This window comes from Cetorhinus maximus, chromosome 1, assembly GCF_964194155.1.
Source record: "Cetorhinus maximus chromosome 1, sCetMax3.hap1.1, whole genome shotgun sequence".
Classification (NCBI taxonomy): Eukaryota; Metazoa; Chordata; class Chondrichthyes; order Lamniformes; family Cetorhinidae; genus Cetorhinus; species Cetorhinus maximus.
Window position 1 is genome coordinate 55,998,239 of NC_135879.1, and position 18,150 is coordinate 56,016,388.

Sequence of the window (18,150 nt, forward strand, 5' to 3'; positions counted from 1 at the left end):
AAGGTCTAGAACAAGGGGTCACAGTCTCAGGATACAGGGTAGGCCATTTAGAACTGAGATAAGGAGAAACGTCTTCACTGAGGGTGGTGAACCTGTGGAATTCTGTACCACAGAAGGCTGTGGAGGCCAAGTCATTGACTATATTCAAGAAGGAAATAGAGAGATTTCTCGACTCTAAAGGCATCAAGGGGTATGGGGAGAGAGGGGGAGTATGGTGTTGAGATAGAGGATCAGCCATGATGATATTGAATGGCGGAGCAGGCTCGAAGGGCTGAATGACCTACTCCTGCTCCGATTTTCTATGTCTCCATCCTGAGGGGTCTTGACAAGGTGGATGTCGACAGGGTATTTTCTCTTCTGGGAGAATCTAGAACTAGGGGTCACTCTTTAAAAATAAGGGGTCTCCCATTTAAGATGGAGATGAGGCGAAAAGTTTTTCTCTCAGAGGGTCATAAGTCTTTGGAACTCTCTTCCTGAAAAGGTAGTGGAAGCAGAGTCTTTGGGCAGAATCGTCCCAGGTTTGCACTAAGTACGCTAATGACGTTTTACCCGCCAGCCACGATGGTGGATTTTCATGTTGTATTGTCCCAAACTCTCTGCATTATTTATGCACTCCCAAGAAATGTCATTTCCATGTCGGACGGGCTCTCATTCGCCCGCCACGCCATCGCCTCGCCACTTCATCACACCAGACACCACATTTAAAGTGCAGCCGCACTCAGTGCTTCCAGCCCAGGACTGCAAAATAGAAGACATGGCCCCGAAAGGCAAGAGGACTGCAGCCCTCGATTTTTTTAAATTATTTATTCATGGCACATGAGCATCACTGGCTAGGCCAGCATTTATTGCCCATTCCTAATTGCCCTTGAGTAGAGGACATTTTAAGAGTCAACCACATTGCTGTGAGTCTAGAGTCTCAGGTAGGCCAGACCAGGTAAGGACAGCAGATTTTCTTCCCTAAAGGACATTAGTGAACCAGATGGGTTTTTACAACAATCAACAGCAGTTTCATGGTCATCATTAGACTTTTAATTCTAGATTTTTATTGAATTCAAATTCCACCATCTGCCGTGATGGGATTTGAACCCGGATCCCCAGAGTATTACCCTGGGTCTCTAGAATACTGGTCCAGTGACAATATCATTATGCCACCACCTCCCCTCATGCATGCCATGGAGGTCCGCTGTGATGTCCTCTACCCCCATTCTGGCCGCAGGAGGGGCAGCTACATTACCACTCCGGCTTGGTAGGCGGTGGCAGTGGTGATCAGTGCCAATACTGCACAGAAGAGGTTGGCCAACCAATGCAGATAGAGGATGAATGATCTCATCCGTGCCGCCAGGGTAAGGCAACTATCTCATCACTCTAAACTCACACACTCAAGCCCATCACACATTCACTGGCATCTCACTCACTGCCAGCTCAAGGGACATCACCACCCATTCTCACACACACACCCTCACATCTCCATCTGGCCTCATCTCCTCTGGAGACTGCCTCCTCAGCCATCACCATCTTGAGGCCACTTGCACAGATCAACATGTGCCCCCACACACCCTGGGATACCCTCCTTCCCCAGTACAGTCCTAGCCCTGCAGCCTCTTCCCTTGCCTGAGGCCACTTCTCCCCCTTCCCCAAGCAAGCTCTAGCCCTGCAGCCATTGAAAAGCCACCCACATGTGGCTGGTCTGGTAGGTAGAGACCTGCCCGTGAGCTTCCCTAAAAGTGATGTGGTGCTGTCTGTGAAGCCTGGCGCTGATGACTGCGAGTGCTGACTGAAGCAAGGTAGGCAAACAAACCTTGAAATCCCGAGCAAAGTGCAGCCTGCCAGGTGCACACCCTATATATGTTGTTGTGAAACACGTCGATCTGTTTTCCCGCTAATGTGGGCGGACGATTCAGCAGGTGGGGGTGAGTCCGGAGGGCAGGTCTTATAATGATATGCTGATGTATTACAATGAGGTTCCCAACGTCCGATGGCAAGGAACGTGGCCCATCATTGGCGGACAGAGCGGACAATTGTAAATTGGTTTCACGGCGTCTTTTTGGTCTTCTCGCCATATAGTCCACTCACACCACCGAACACACCCGACGCTGGCGGGCATGGAAAACCCCAGCCTTTGAATATTTTTAAGGCAGAGGTGGACAGATTCTTGGTAAGCAAAGGGGTGATAGGTTATCGGGGGTGGACTGGATGCAAATTTGAGGTTACTATCAGATCAGCCATAATCTTCTTGAATGGCAGAGCAGGCTCGAGGGGCCAAATGGCCTACTCCTGCTCCTAATGTGTGTGTGTGTGTGTGTGTGTGTGTGTGTGTGAGCGAGTGTGCGTGAAAGAGAGGAATTGAGCGAGTGTGCATGAGAGAGAATTAGTGAGTGTGTGTGTGTGTGTGAGAGAGGGGGAGCAAGTGTGTGTGTGAGAGGGAGTGTGTGTGGGAGGGGGGTGCGTGTGTGTATGAGACAGAGGGAGTGAGTGTATGTGTGTATGAGAGAGGGAGTGAATATGTGTGTGTGAGAGACAGTATGTGCATGTGTGTATGTGAGAGAGATTCAGGGAGTGAGTGTGTGTGGGAAAGAGGAGGAGAGTGGGTGAGAGAGAGAAAGAGAGAGAGAGTGAATGTGTGTGAGAGGGAGAGAGAGTGAGTCTCCGTGTGCAAGAGAGAGGTACAAAGTGTGTGAGTGAGTGTGTTTGTGTATGGGAGAGAGGAGAGTGGGTGTGTGTGTGTGTGAGAGAGAGGGAGACATTGAATGAGCCTGTGTGCAAGAGAGAGAGGGACAGTGTGTGAGTGTGTGTGTGTGTGAGAGAAGGAAGGAGTGAGTGTGTGTCTGGAGTTGAGAAGGAGAGAGTGGGTATATGTGTGTGTGAGAGAGAGGGGATGAGAGAGTGAGTTTGTGTGTGTCAGAGAGAGTCTGTGGGAGACAAGCAGAGAGAGAGACAGGCAGTCTGTGGGAGACAAGTTGAGAGTGCCACATGTACTCTCCTCTCTCTCTCACACAAACACACACACACACTTTCCCTCTCTCTCTCACACACATACACTCACTCTCTCCTCTCTGTCTCTCATACGATGGAGAACTGCCAGAAAAATTGCAAGTCCTGTCCCCAACACAGCACTCCCCATTTTTGCGAGGGCAGGGCGCATTTTGCACATGTGAGTTTTATGGAAGCAACTGACCACTTAAATCATCAACTGCCTCCACTCAAGTGGGATTTTGGTAGCCTTGAACTGTGAAACGTGAAGGTGCAGATTAGACCTGCTAAGAGCAGGTCTGAACTTTGTGGATCTGTTTGAGTAGTCAGGGTACCCCTTTGCTGAGATAAGGTACCTCTTTAGACCTGGTCCTGGGAAACCTTTTTGGGAGGTAAGGTGGCCTTTGGTGCAGGCCAAGTGCATTGGAACGGTCAACACACCTGTCAAAATCAACTGTCATAAGTGACACAAGCATCTATCATGTGATCTGTCAAAAGTGTCAAGAAGACCCGTCAAAAGCACCTGTCAAAGGGAGGTGTCAAGCTGTCAAGGCATTTAAAAGTCCTACCCTTTACATCTTTGAAAAAATGTCTAGAGTGTTAAAAACTTGCTTGCTTGCTATTTCACTCTGTCTGTTAACATATGCCTGCGGGTTTCCAATACTGGATTAGTACTGCATAACTGAGTTCACAATCACCTATTATCATAGTCGTGTGCTTGCCATTTCACAGATTGATTGACAGCTACAAGATATGGGACTATAAATTCCAATGCTTGTTGTTATAAGGGATTAGGCACTTGACTGAAACATTTGTTATAACGGATAATGTAGTTGAAGGACTGTAAATGTAGTAAATGGTTTTGTGAATGAGGGTGTTTTTTCAATATACTGAAGTCTGCAATAGACACTAGATCTTTATTTTATAGATCTTTATTTTATAGAACTTTAGTTTCATTTCTGCATGGGTACTGATGACTGCCCATGTTGGATATAGGTGAGTTGGCAGGGCAGGTGTATGCATAAAGAGTGGTGGGTGGAGGGGCATGGATTGGCATGAGTTGGCACTAAGTTGGGATAGGAGCTATAAAGAGCCATCGGGTGGGTGGAGAAGCATGGGCTGGCATGGAGAGTATGAAGGTCCATAGGGGTGGGTGGAGAGCATACTTTGGCATAGGGTGGTTTGAGGGGCCATAGGGAATGGGTGGGGCATACCTTGGAATGGGGGGCATGAGGGGCCAGGTGGGGTGCGTGGGGGGCATGTGGCATGGATTAGCGTGGATGGGTCATGGGGACTGTATGGGGGTCTGGGGGTGATGACTGCTGGAATGTTTTATGTTCTATTCTTGCCAGATCCCCAAGGCAGGCCTTCTGTTGAGCCCGCCTCCGCACCCAGGGTGTACTTCGGGGGAATGAGGCAGGAATTGACCATAATAGACTGAACAGAACTATTAACAGTGAAAATTACAGACAAACATTGGGTGTAAGATCGGAATCCCCTCCAACCAGACTTTATGAAATACAAAAACTCCAAAACCCACAGACACAGGCACTGCAAATAAACAGGCCAAACCTCAATACGTAAAACACAGAGGCAGACTATACTGTCAGGGGTTAATTCTCAAAACATTCCAATATTGAAGCAAAAAGGACATTAGGACATTATCACAACAATGACACAAGATAGCTGACATCAGATAACTCAATTAAGAAGCTGGGAAGGCCATTGTAACAAATGGCCCCGGACAACAGCCATCATACAAACAACATCAACAACAGTCAAGAAGGAAAGGAACCTGTTACATGCATATCAATCTGGGAGCCAGAGATACTTCACCTGAAGGGGTCCATTGTTTCGATTGTGAACACAACATCAGCGATGAGTGGGTTTATCTGGACCAAGGCATATAACAGGCTAAAGAGATTAAAGGGTGCTAAGCACTGAACATCCAGCAGGATGACTTCAGGAAATATGTTCATTATTCAGCTGGATGTCTTCAGGAAACGCGTTTTGATATTTTCAATAAGGATCATCATAAAATGCCAAGATCAAAGGGTCCAGCACTGCAGTCAGAAGGAGGGTCAGGGCTGGTCATCTTGACTCAGGCCTACTTTCAACACCTGACAGACTAGCCATCTTGGGGAATGTAAGCGTTTTTAGCCATATCGTGGTGATATTGGCTTGAAGGTTTTGGACTGCGGTCAAGGAGGGTCAGGAATGGTCAACTTGACTTTCGGGCCTACAACTTTCACTGGAAGGACCAACCATGTTGTAAGTTATCTGCCAAATCCAAGGGGCATTGGGGCTGAGGTTTAAAGGGTAGTTTAAGGGTAACAGCCAAATCCTTGAGGGGGTTGTGTTGAATTGAGGAAGGTTTTGGGCAGAAATGTGGGGTTTTGCCTGTGATTTTTCTGTAAGAGGTTTTTTAATAAGTCCTGGGGTTTTTTTTTGACGTATTTACGGGAAGCCGAGGTTCAATCGTGGAGGGTTTTAAATTGGGCTAACCAATTAAGTTTTGCGTGGTGTGATTTACACTCGTTTAGAGCTCTTGTATCAGAGCATTAGGAGTGTTTTAATAGAGTTTGTGGTTGAGCCAAACCCTGTGTCTGTGTAATTTTGTCCTTTATAAAATCCCAAAGTGAAGAACCATCAGTAAGGGGGAATGGGAGCGTGAATCTCTTACATGGGAGGTGTCCAAAAAAGTATTTGGTAAAATACAAGACCTATTACATACACCGAAAGGGTAAGATTACATAAAGAACATGTGTAATTAAACAAGAAAAGTGAGAGATAGCAAAGATAAAAGAAAGGGGCAGCAAAAGATAGAGTAACATAAAGTAAACAGTAGAGATCCAGCAGGCTGGGAGAGATATATCATCAGACAGAGAGAGAAGCAGACTCGATGGGCCGAATCTCCTAATTTCTGCTCCTATGTATGGTCTTATGGTCTAAGGAACATCAAAGGAATACAAAGTAAATGGAAAGAGACACAAAAAGGAATGCAGGAAAAAGATTGTGAGGGGGATCAGGACAAAATTAAAGGTTTTTACAAATATATTAAAGAGAAAGAGAAACAAAAATACCTGGAAAAACTCAGCAGGTCTGACAGCATCTGCGGAGAGGGATACAGTTGACGTTTCGAGTTTTTCCAGGTATTTTTGTTTCTGTTCTAGATTTCCAGCATCCGCAGTATTTTGCTTTTATTAAAGAGAAAGAGGGTGGCTAAGAATAATGTGAGCCCTTTAAAGGTAGACCCAGCTGATACAGTTATTGAAAATTAGGAAATGACAGACTAGATAAATAGTTACTTTGCATTAGTCTTGCCAGTAGTAGGGGATAAGAATAAAGTACCAGAGACATGAGGAAAACTAAAAACTAATCAAAGGGATTTTATACAAATTTTTTAAAATGGGAAAGTAATGAGATTGAAGATAAGCAAATCTCTTGGACATGACAGTTTTCATCAGAGTATTAAAAGAAATAAGTGAGGAAATTGTTGATGTGTTAGTCATGAAACTCTTCCAATTCAAGAAAACTGCCAATATTTAGGAAAGGTAGAAAGAAAGATTTACTAGGAAATCATAGGCCTATTAGTCTAACATTAATTGTGGGGAAGTTTCTAGAAGCTATTATTAAGGACAGAGTAATTGAGCATTTGGATAAGTAAGAGCTGATCAGAAAGCCAGCATGGGTTTGTAAAGAGTAAGTCATGTCTAACAAACCTAGTTTAATTTTTTGAGGAGGTAACAAATGTGGCAAATAAGGAATGTCTTTGGATGTTACTTATATGGATTTCTGGGAAGCATTCAATAAAATTCCACATAAGAGATTGTAAACAAAAATGAAAGTGCATGGAATTGGAATTAACCTATTAGCTTGGATAGGGAATTCGTTAGGAGGTACTAGACAAGGTCCGGATATTTGTGGAGTCGGGCCAAGTTGTGGGGGGCCTTTAAAAATGACGAGGATGACTTGATTCTGGGATTCCAGCCCCCATTCCTGAGGCCAGCTGGCAGCTGCATCAACAAAATATGCTGTACAGATAGCCAGACATCTGTTTTTTCCTGATGGCCTCATTACGAATGTTTGGCTGAGCTCCAAGGATGGCTAATGCATTGGGGCATGGAGGGCGGGTGGGGGGGGGGGGGGTGGTGAGAGCTTGAGGACCTAACAGCCATGATTACAGCTGAGCAGATGTCCCAGTAAACGGAGGCTAGCCTGCCAGTCTCGCCATCTGTCTGTCTATGTTGCCACCTTGGCCTGTCTCTGGAGGGTGCAGGCCCAACTCTATCCTGTCTCTGCCTCCCCAGAACAAAAATATGGCAGGTGGGGACCTCCTTAAAGGAAATGGGTTTGCAGAGTCAGAAACTTCCTCAACTCCCATTTCCTGTCTCCTTCACAGAAACCTGGCCCAAAGAGTAGAGATAATGGATATGTCGTGTCCCCCAGGGCCTGTACTTGGGCCTCAACTTTTCACTATATTTATAAATAACTTGGATGAAAGGATAGAGATACATCTAAAGTTGCTGATAGCACTAATGTATGTGGCACAGTACACAGCTAAGATGGAAGCAATGTGTTATAAAGGGATGTTGATAAATTAAGTGAGTGGGAAAGCTGCAGCAGATGGAGTTCTGTGTGCAACAGTTTGAGGTCATCCACTTTGCACTTAAGGAAGATAGGTCAGAGTATTTTCTAAATTGCTAGAACCAAGGAAACATGGGTGAGCAGAGAGATGTTGGGGTACAAATACCGAATTCACCAAGCTTGTGGGCAAATACAATGAAAATGTAAAAGACAAATATTTGACTTTATCTCAAGATGTTGGAACACAAAGCAGTGAAAGTTGTGTACAGAGCTCTGGTTAAACCACATCTGGAGTATTTTCTTTGGATCTCAGCACTCTACTTCAGAAATCCTATATTGGTTTGGAGCAGTTACAGCGCAGATTCATCAGAATTATACCAAGGCTAAGGGTTAACTTATGAGGATAGCATTCCTGGATTAGGCTAGTATTACATTGCCTCTAATAAGAGCCTGAGTGGCTCAATTGGTAGCTCACCTGTCTGCAAGCTAGAAAGTCCCCTCACTGACTTACTAGCCACAGAAAGAATGGCTCAAAGCGGGTTGTTAATCAGCAAAATCCTTCAACCAATCGCCAAGTAAGAAAGGAGTGTGAAGATATGCTAAAATAGGAAATTAAGGGGTTATCTAATTGAGTTGTGAAGATGATTAAAAGATTTAATAAGGTAAGTAGAGAGAAACTGTCCCCTCTGCTGTGAAGTCCAAAACAAAAGGGTATAATTAGAGCCAGGGTATTCAGGGGTGATAACAGAAAGCACTTTTTCACACAAAGGAGAGTGGAAATCTGGAACATTTTCCAACAAAAAGATGTTGAAGCTAGGCCAATCAAAAATTTCAGGACTGAGACTGGTTATTAAGGGTTATGGAACTGAGGCTAGTAGATGGAGTTAAGATACAGATCAGCTGTGATATAATTGAATGATGTAGTAGGCTTGAGTGATCAAATGGCCTATGCTCCTATGCCAGATAAGCATTGTTCCCCCTAGTCTAACCTTTAACTATTCTGTGACACTACAGCTAAGATTAACCATAAGATTAACCATACTGTTGAAGCTTCTTTGGTTGAACTTCTGATCTTTTATTTTTGGTAGTGTATATCTAGTCATTGATGTTAAGATAGTTAATTAATTGTGAAGATTGATTTTATCATCTGCCACTGTCTGTATAACTCACGTATAAACAAAAAAATTAAAATTCAGAATAATGTTTAATATTAAAATATTGCCCGAGGTACCTGTAATCACCAAATCACCATGCCAGCTCCGAGCTTCAGCCAATCCACTTTATTAACAACTTGGATGATGGGATAGTGAGCCATACATCCAAGTTTCTTGATGACACAAAGGTATGCAGCATTGTAAGCAGTATGAAAGGAAACATAAAATTACAGAGATAATAACAGATTATGTGAATGGGCAAAACTGTGGCAATGGATTTCAGTGTAGACATGTGTGAGGTCGTCCATTTTATACAGAAAAGGATTGAACTTGGAACCTTAGCCATACTGTTCCAGTAGGGCTGCCCAATAATTTGAAAGATTGCCCAGGTATGACCTGTCCACAAAAAAACAGTAAAATCCACTTCAGCCAATTATCGCCCAATCAGTCAATCCTCAGTCATCAGCAAAGCGATGGAAGGTATCGTCAACAATGCTCTCAAACGGCACGTACACAGCAAAATCTGTTCAATGATGCTTCGTTTTAGTTCCGCCAGGGCCACTCAGTTCCTGACCTCATTACAGCCTTGGTCCAGATTATTTGAATAGAAACAATGTGCAGGAATACAGGGAAAAGGCAGGGCAATGGCACTCATAATGCTTATTTGGAAGCCAGTGCAGACATGATGCGCCAAGTGGCCTCCTTCTGTACCATTAAAATTCATTGATTCTGTGATGAGCAAAAGAGCTGAATTTCAGAGGTGAGGTGAGTGTGACTACCCTTGACATCGGACAGCATTTGACCAAATGTGACATCTCAGCCTCGTCCTGAGATCACCATCATCACAGATGCCAGTCTTCAGCCAATTCAATTCACTCCATATGATATTGAGAAATGGCTGAATACACTTGATGCAGCAAAGACTATGGTGTTGCCAACTGTAATATTATGTGTCCTTACCCAAACTGTTCCAGTACAACTACAACACAGGCATCCACCCAACAATGTGAAAAATTTCCCAGGCATGTCTTGTCCACAAAAAGCAGACAAGTCCTATCTGGTTAATCACTGCGCAACCAGCAACCATTTAAAATTGCAGGCAGCACAAGTTTATCGTACTGCCTGCATTGCAATGAACGGGCACAGGTTAATGGTACAGCATGATCCTTGCATCTGTTTGCAGGTCATATCCAAGTTTTCCCCCAGTGCTTTACATGTAAACAATAACTGTTTAGACAATATACCAGAGGACTGTCAATGCAAATGGAGCCACTTTGCAGCACTCCACCAGACTTTCATAGGAAAGGAAGAAAATGGCGGTAGGAGGGGGCGCGGTTGGGGGGAGATAATGATATCCTTTGCAGCAATTCCTTGTAAAGTCTGATTGCAAACTTTTGGTAGAAGAAAAAGTATTTTACCTGAATGTGTGGTCTACTAATAAAGGCTTCAGAAATGTTGTGGACTGTGAAAAGCCTGTGTGAAAGGATTATAACCATCAGCTAAACCCTGAGAGATGAGATGACAAATTTGAAATGACTGTGGCATTCATTGATACAGTAATGTATTGAGAAGTTTACATGTGCCAGCTTTAGGTCTGCATTATGGACTATATTTGTGACTGCCACAGCAAATGTCAATGGCTAATTAGCTCCTTGACACAGAGAAGTAGAAGCAGATATTAGTGACACTAACTGCTTTCCTTTTAACATTGCCTGTTAGAGCCAGTATATATCCAGTTGCTGAACTATTTATAAATCAGCCCATTCAGGCAGAAAAAATACATAATACATATAATTTAATGTATCTATCACGATAAGTGAACCATCTTAGCTTAAAACTACAGCAATACTATTCAGCTGTGAACCCATCATTATATTGTTAATGTTAATGAAAAGTGATTGGAGACACAGCGTTGAATTTAGTTAGATTCAACAATTACTGCTTGTTGCAAATTTGACTTTCATTTTTGTTTTATAATTGGCTCTTCCCTCCTGTTCTTATTTAATGAAATTTACTCCTCCTGCCTCGCTGCACCAATCCATCTTTCAGTTAGCAGAACAGGAAGGTAACCTGCTGCTAGGACTCTGCCCAAGCCAATCTTAAAGGAGAATGAGACGCAGAGAAGAAATCTCAGTGTCAACCCACACTTCAAAAATATGTAAAACTATATCCAGTATCTGTTAGAAAATATCAGCAACTTTACTTTCAGTATTAGGAATGCAGGAATCATTAGAAATGAACGAAGACCATAAGATCATAAGACGTAGGAGCAGAAGTTGGCCATTCAGCCCATTGAGTCTGCTCCACCATTCATTGAGATCATGGCTGATCTGATAATCCTCAACACCACATTCCTGCCTTTACCCCATAACCCTTGTTTCCCTTACTGATTAAAAATCTGTCTATCTCAGCCTTGAATATACTGGATGACCCAGCCTCTACAGCCCTCTGTGGTAAAGAATTCCACAGATTGACTACCCTCTGAGAGAAGAAATTCCTCCTCATCTCTGTTTTAAATGGGTGACCCCTCACTCTGAGATTATGTCCTTTGGTCCTAGGCTCTCCCACAAGGGGAAACAACCTCTCAGCATCTACCCTGGCAAGCCCCCTAGGAATTTTTCAATAAGGTCGCCTCTCATTCTTCTAAACTCCAATGAGTACAGGCCCAATCTATTCAGCCTCTCCTCATAAGAAAATCCCTCCATACCCAGTATGAACCTAGTGAACCTTCTCTGGACGGCCTCCAATGCCAATATATCTTTCCTTAGATTAGGGGACCAAAATTGTTCACAGTGTTCTAGGTGTGGCCCAATTAGTGCCTTGCGTATAGTTTTAGCAAAACTTCCCTATTTTTATACTCCATTTCCTTTGAAATAAAGGCCAACATTCCATTTGCCTTCCCTATTACCTGCTGAACTTGTATGTTAACTTTTTGGGATTCATGCACAAGGACTCCCAAATCCCTCTGTGCTGCAGCCTTCTGCAATCTTTCTCCATTTAAATAATATTCAGCTCTTCTATTCTTCCTGCCAAAGTGCATAACCTCACATTTTCCCACATTATATTCCATCTGCCAAGTTTTTGCCCACTCACTTAACCTGTCTATATCCCTCTGTAGACTCCTTGTGTCATCCTCACCACTTGCCTTCCCACCTATTTTTGTGTCATCCGCAAACTTGACAATAGTACATTCACTTCCCTCATCTAAGTCATTAATATATATATTGTAAATAATTGAAGCACCAGAAATGATCCCTGTGGCACTCCACTAGTTATAGGTTGCCATCCTGAAAATGCCCCCCTTATCCCAACTCTCTATCTTCTATTAGTAAACCAATCCTCTATCCATGCTAATATACTACCCCCAACACCATGGGCTCTTATCTTATTAAGTAGCCTTATGTGCGGTACCTTATCAAACACCTTTTGGAAATCCAAATATATTACATCTACTGGTTCCCCTTTATCTATCCTGCTTGTTGCCTCCTCAAAGAATTCTAATAAATTTGTTAGGCACAATTTCCCCTTCATGAAGCCATGCTGACTCTGCTTGATTAGATTATGTATTTCTAAGTGCTCTGCTATTACATCCTTTATAATAGACTCCAACCTTTTCCCAATGACAGATGTTAAGCTAACTGGCCTATTGTTACCTGTTTTCTGTCTCCTTCCCCTTTTGAATAAGGATGTTACATTGGCTGTTCCCCAATCCTCTGGGACTTTTCCAGGGTCTAAGGTTTCTTGGAAGATTGTTACCAGTGCATCCACTATCTCTAGCTACTTCCTTTAATATCCTTGGATGCGACCCATCAGGTCCAGGGGACTTATCGGCCTTTAGCCCCATTGTACTTTTTCTCTAATGATAGTTATTATATTTAATCCCCACCCCCTCTTTTTCCCCTTGATTATTTAGTACTTTTGGAATGCTATTAGTGTCTTCTACCGTGAAGACTCCCGGCCTCATTCTGTAAGGGGCCTCTCTCTTCCTATGTATATTTAAAGAAGCTCTTACTGTCCGTTTTTATATTACTTGCTAGTTTACCTTCAAAGTTTATTTTCTCCCTCTTTATTATTTTTTGGTCATCTTTTGGTGGTTTTTAAAACTTTCCCAATCCTCTAGCTTAACACTAATCTTTGCCACATCGTATGTTTTTTTCTTTCAATTTGATACTATCCTTAACTTCCTTGGTTAACCATGGTTCATTTATCCCCTTCCTTGAATCCATCTTCTGCACTGGGATCTACCTTTGTTGAGAGTCATGAACTATTTTTTTAAACATCTGCCATTGTTCATCAAACGTCTTTTCTGCTAAACTGCTTCCCCAGTTCACTCCAGCCAACCCTGTCCTCATGCCTTTGTAATTACCCTTATTTAAGTTTAGCACAGTGGTTCCCGACCCAAGTTTCTCTTCTCAAACTGAATGCTATATTCTACCATATTATGGTCACTGTTTCCTAGGGGATCCTTTACTCTAAGATCATTTATTAAACCTGCCTTATTACACATTACTAGATCCAAAATAGCCTGGTCCCTGGTTGGGTTCACAACATATTGTTCGAAGAAACTGTCCCGAATACACTCTATGAATTTTTGCTCATGTCTATCTCTGTCAATTTGATTTTCCCAATCTACATGAAGATTAAAGTCACCCATGATTAATGTACTGCCCCCTTTTTACATGCCCTCATTATCTCCTGCTTTATTCTCTCTCCTACAGTATAGCTACTGTCAGGGGTCCTATAGACTACTCCCAGCAATGTCTTCTTCCCCTTGTTATTTCTTACCTCTACCCATATGGATTCTACATCTTTCAATCCAAGATCCTTTCTTGCTATCATACTTATTCCATCTCGTACTAACAAAGCTACCCCACCACCCTTTCCTTCCTGCCTATCGTTTCGAAGAGTCACATAACCCTGAATATTTAGTTCCCAACTTTGATCTCCTTGTAACCATGTCTCCGTAATGGCTATAAGATCATACCCATTAACCTTTATCTGCGCTGTTAATTCATTTATTTTGTTCCAAATATTATGTGCATTTAAGTAAAGGGCCATTAATTTTGCCTTTTTACCATTTTTTCCCTTTTGACCCCATTTGCTGCTTTTTTTTATGTTTGTACACTCTGTCCCTTCCTGTCATACTCTGGGTATCATTACCTAATTAGCTGCCCTGCAAGGCTGCCATGTCCTTTTGCTTTGTAACCTACGTATCCCCTTTCTAGAACCCTACCCCCCATCCCCTCTATTTAGTTTAAAGCCCTCTCTACAGCCCTAGTTATTCAATTTGCCAGGACACTGGTCCCAGCATGGTTCAAGTGAAGCCCATTCCACCAGAACAACTCCCTTCTACTCCAGTACTGGTGCCAGTGCCCCATGAACTGAAACCCATTCCTCCCACACCAATCTCCGAGCCACGCATTTAACTCCTTGACTTTATTTACCCTATGCCAGTTTGCCCATGGCTCAGGTAGCAATCGTAAGATTATTATCTTGGAGTTTCTGCTTTTTAATTTAGTTCCTAACTGTTCAAATTCTTTCAGCAGAACCTCCTTTCTGGTCCTATCAATGCCATTGGTACCAACATTGACGACGCCAACTGGATCCCTCCCCTCCCACTCCAAGCTCCTCTCCAGCCCTGAGGAGATGTCCTTAACCCTGGCACCGGACAGGTAATACAGCCTTCGGGACTCATGCTTATGACTGCAGAGAACAGCATCTAATTATACTGTCCCCTACCACTACAACATTCCCATTTCCTCCCCCCACTTGAATGGCTCTCTGTACCATGGTCATAGTCAGTTCGCTCATCTTCCCTGCAGGCTGTGCTCTCATCCTCAAGCCTTTTACAAGGCTTGCAAAAACCTTGTAACTGTTGGACAGTTGCAGGGGCCAAGGCTCCTCAAATGCTACTCCCTGGGCCCTCAAACCTGCTTCACCTGCAGTCACACCCTCCTGTCCCTGATCACAGACCAAATTTGAATTACCTAATCTGAGGGGTGTGACCCCCATCCTGGAGCAAAGTTTTCAGGTAACTTTCCCCCTCCTTGATGTGGCACAATGTCTGCAGCTCGGACTCCAGCTCCTTAACTTGGATCCGAAGTTCCTCGAGCTGCAAACACTTGGTACAGATGTGTTCGCTTTGAATCACCTTGGTGTCCAGCAGCTCCCACATGCTGCAGCAACTAAGACCAAGGTCCACATAATTCACTTTCTCACTTTCTATTACCCTGGAAGTAGCATGATATATCGATAATGAAATTGTTGAATAATCATAACAATCAATCTCTACCAATTAATCAACAACAAGCTGCTTTCATGATAAAGGGGTCTATTCTACAAAATTACACCTCAGGTATGGAACCTCATCTGCTGGGAATTCAGTTGCAGGCAGCCCATAATTTTCCATCTGGCCACCTTTATTGACAGAAAATCACGGGAGAATGATATCATAAAATGAGCTTTATAGAGTGCTGGGGTGGTTCCCATGTTGATGGAATCAGCTTCATTGACTTCAATGAGAATTGACACTTCAGATCAACCCAAGGCCAAGTTAACCCTAAATCTTCTCCCAGCTGGTTCTGCAGAGATATCAGACGATGTAATATTTCATTGGGGCAGGGGCCTCCAGATTGTAGTCTAAGTCTCCATTGCAGTCAGTAGAGCTGCTCCAAGAATTATGCAAGCAAAACCTTTTAGAAAAACAGGACTTCATACGCGTGTGGTAAAGTCTGGACCTTTTCCCTCTGTGATTGACAGAAAAGTACTGGTGAACAGCTAAGGTGAACGATCCGGTCATAAGCCAAACATTTCGAAAACTGTCCTCCAGTGTAAAAACTTCAATGGATGCATACACTTTAAGAGCTATCAGCTCTTACTTATACATTGGGGAAATTCATTTCTAAAAAATTCTAAGAGATGAAATATATAGTCTATTGATTGTGCACCAGGAGCTTCTGACAGGTCCGGGTGATGTGAAAACAAACATTGAATGCTGGTTTATCAGCGCAAAGGAAAATGGTGGTGATGATGATGTTGTAAATCTGTTTTTGATTTGCTGCAGCTCTTCACAAAATTGTCAGGAGATGGCACTGCATTCACACTAAGAGCTATTCACCACTTATTCCTGGGATCTCTCAATAAAATAAAGCTTTCAGGTGTCAAGTGAAGCAGTTGAGTTTTCATCCTAATTATACCAGAGTTAGTGACATTTCATTTATTTTCTGGTGCATTTCAATTGTACCTATGCCAACAACATAATGAAAGTCACTAATATCAATAAGGCAATACTGATGACTTGCATATTATCTCATTAATTATTTACAAAAGCATACAGTTTTTACACACCCATTTTTTGCCTATTTTCAGTCCAATTCCTCTCACCGTCATCTCTGCCAGTCAGGATAGCAAGCAGCACAGATTTATTCAGTCTTCAAAGAGAATAACTCTCCAGCAAGTAACGTCATTCAAGACATTGTTCATTTTTGCCCCTCCTGACTTAAAATAGAACTATTTTTTATTTTTTAGAGGTGGCCATTGATTCAACATTTTTTATGTCTTTTGGGATGAGGTCACATGATGGCCTGATGAGAAATGAAAAAGTCAGGATACTCGCAGATAATGGAATAATTGGATTAAATAATCAAAAAGCAAATTGGTGATGTCAATGTCAGAATTCAGAAACCTGGGGTTTTGCAACCCTGGCTGAGCCACCTCTCTATGTGCCTCTTTCCCTTAGGCTTAAAATCTCAAATACTTAAGTGATGGCCCCATGAATTCCAACTGCTCTCCTTCATGAGCCAGAAAAGCACCAACAGTTGTAACATTCAGAGTATGTGAAGTCCTGAAGCAATTCCATTAGCACACTCAGAACTTTTCTCCTTTCCACATGCCTACAACAAACTTTTCACAGGTTCATCAAGCTTCTTCCTTGAGACAGTTAGGGTCAAATGTTCTCTCCTGAGTTGGGGGTGCAGAGTTGGGAAAATTCCTAACTTCTTAAATCCAACTTGGGAGAACGTGCCCCACATGTTTCACTTTTTGTTCTGGGGGGGTAACAGGAGTCGGGCCCACTGACCCCGGAAGTAGTGGAGCAGCATGGGTTGAATGACTCGGCCGTGGGTAAGGGAGGTCCTGCTGTGAGGCAGGAAGTGTATGGAGGTGCTGGTTTCACTTGAAGGAGATGTGATTGGGCAGTCAGCTGAGTGCAAACTGCAATAGTTGTCCAACTGGTTGCTGACACTGGAAAAGATGGCCCATCATGGGCTTTCCAGAGGAAAATATAGTCTTGCTGCTGACTATTCACATTGCAATGAAGGAGTACATTCAACCAGTTTAAGGCTGGAAAAGCATCACAATTCACAGCCATGGAGATGGCAGCATGTTGGCACCATCATCTGCTCACAATGTTCTGTATTGATTCAGGTTGCTATTATGCCTCAGGAGATCACTGATAGTCATCACATTTGCCACAATCCGTAGCTTTTCCACCTACCCTCTTTTCACCCATCTCTCATGGTGCATCCATTCAATTGACCTTTGACCAGGACACTCATGGCTGAACAAACTCATGGCACAACAGTGTGACTCAGAGGAGCCAAGCTAGCAGGGGAAGTTAGTGGCCAGGAGCACAGCATGCCATCTGGGAGTGACAGGGACAAAACCCAAGCTACCCTGCATTCGTCCAGTCCCATTGCCCCCTCCCCCCTCCCCAACATTAGGTATTGATGAGTTAGAGAAGATATTTTGTGTATGTAAACACAAAAATGTGTGTAAGACCATTTGAATCTGGATGCCTTCCATGTCTTTCTCATGCCAGAAAGTGGGGGAGGAGTGGGAGGACCTGTGCCCTGCTTCAGTGACCAGGGCCTTCAGATTCTGGTGAACAGGTCCAGACATGGCACGCAATGTTATATCTACCTTGCCACCGGAACCAAGAGAACATGACAAAGATAGCCACTGCCATGATCATCAAAGAACATGGATCCAATGTAGGAAGAGGTTCCACGACTTGCTACCCTCCGGCAAGGCGAGTTGTTTGTCACAAGTAGACAGTGATCCAAGTGATAGTTGATATCTGAATGCTGCACCCATGGTGGGAGTCCTGGCACATATCTCTCCTATAGCATGGAGGCTTGTATGTCCGAGCCGCTCCTGTAGGTGCACACAATAGGGATGTGAATGTCAACTGTGATGCACTGCCATATTCAAATGATTTCTTCCTGGTAGCACCATATATTAGACTAACATTACTCTTTAAGTTATATTTGCAGGACAAGCGAGCCCACAATGCCAGGGAGATGGCCCAGACTGGGCTGTGAGGCTATGGGCAATTAGGAATGTGGAGACAGCCATGGAGGTAGCTAGGGTTCCTGCCCGGCTGGTTGTTGGGGATGAAGAATTGCCCATCACAGGTGATAAGACGGTGGTAAAGGCACTT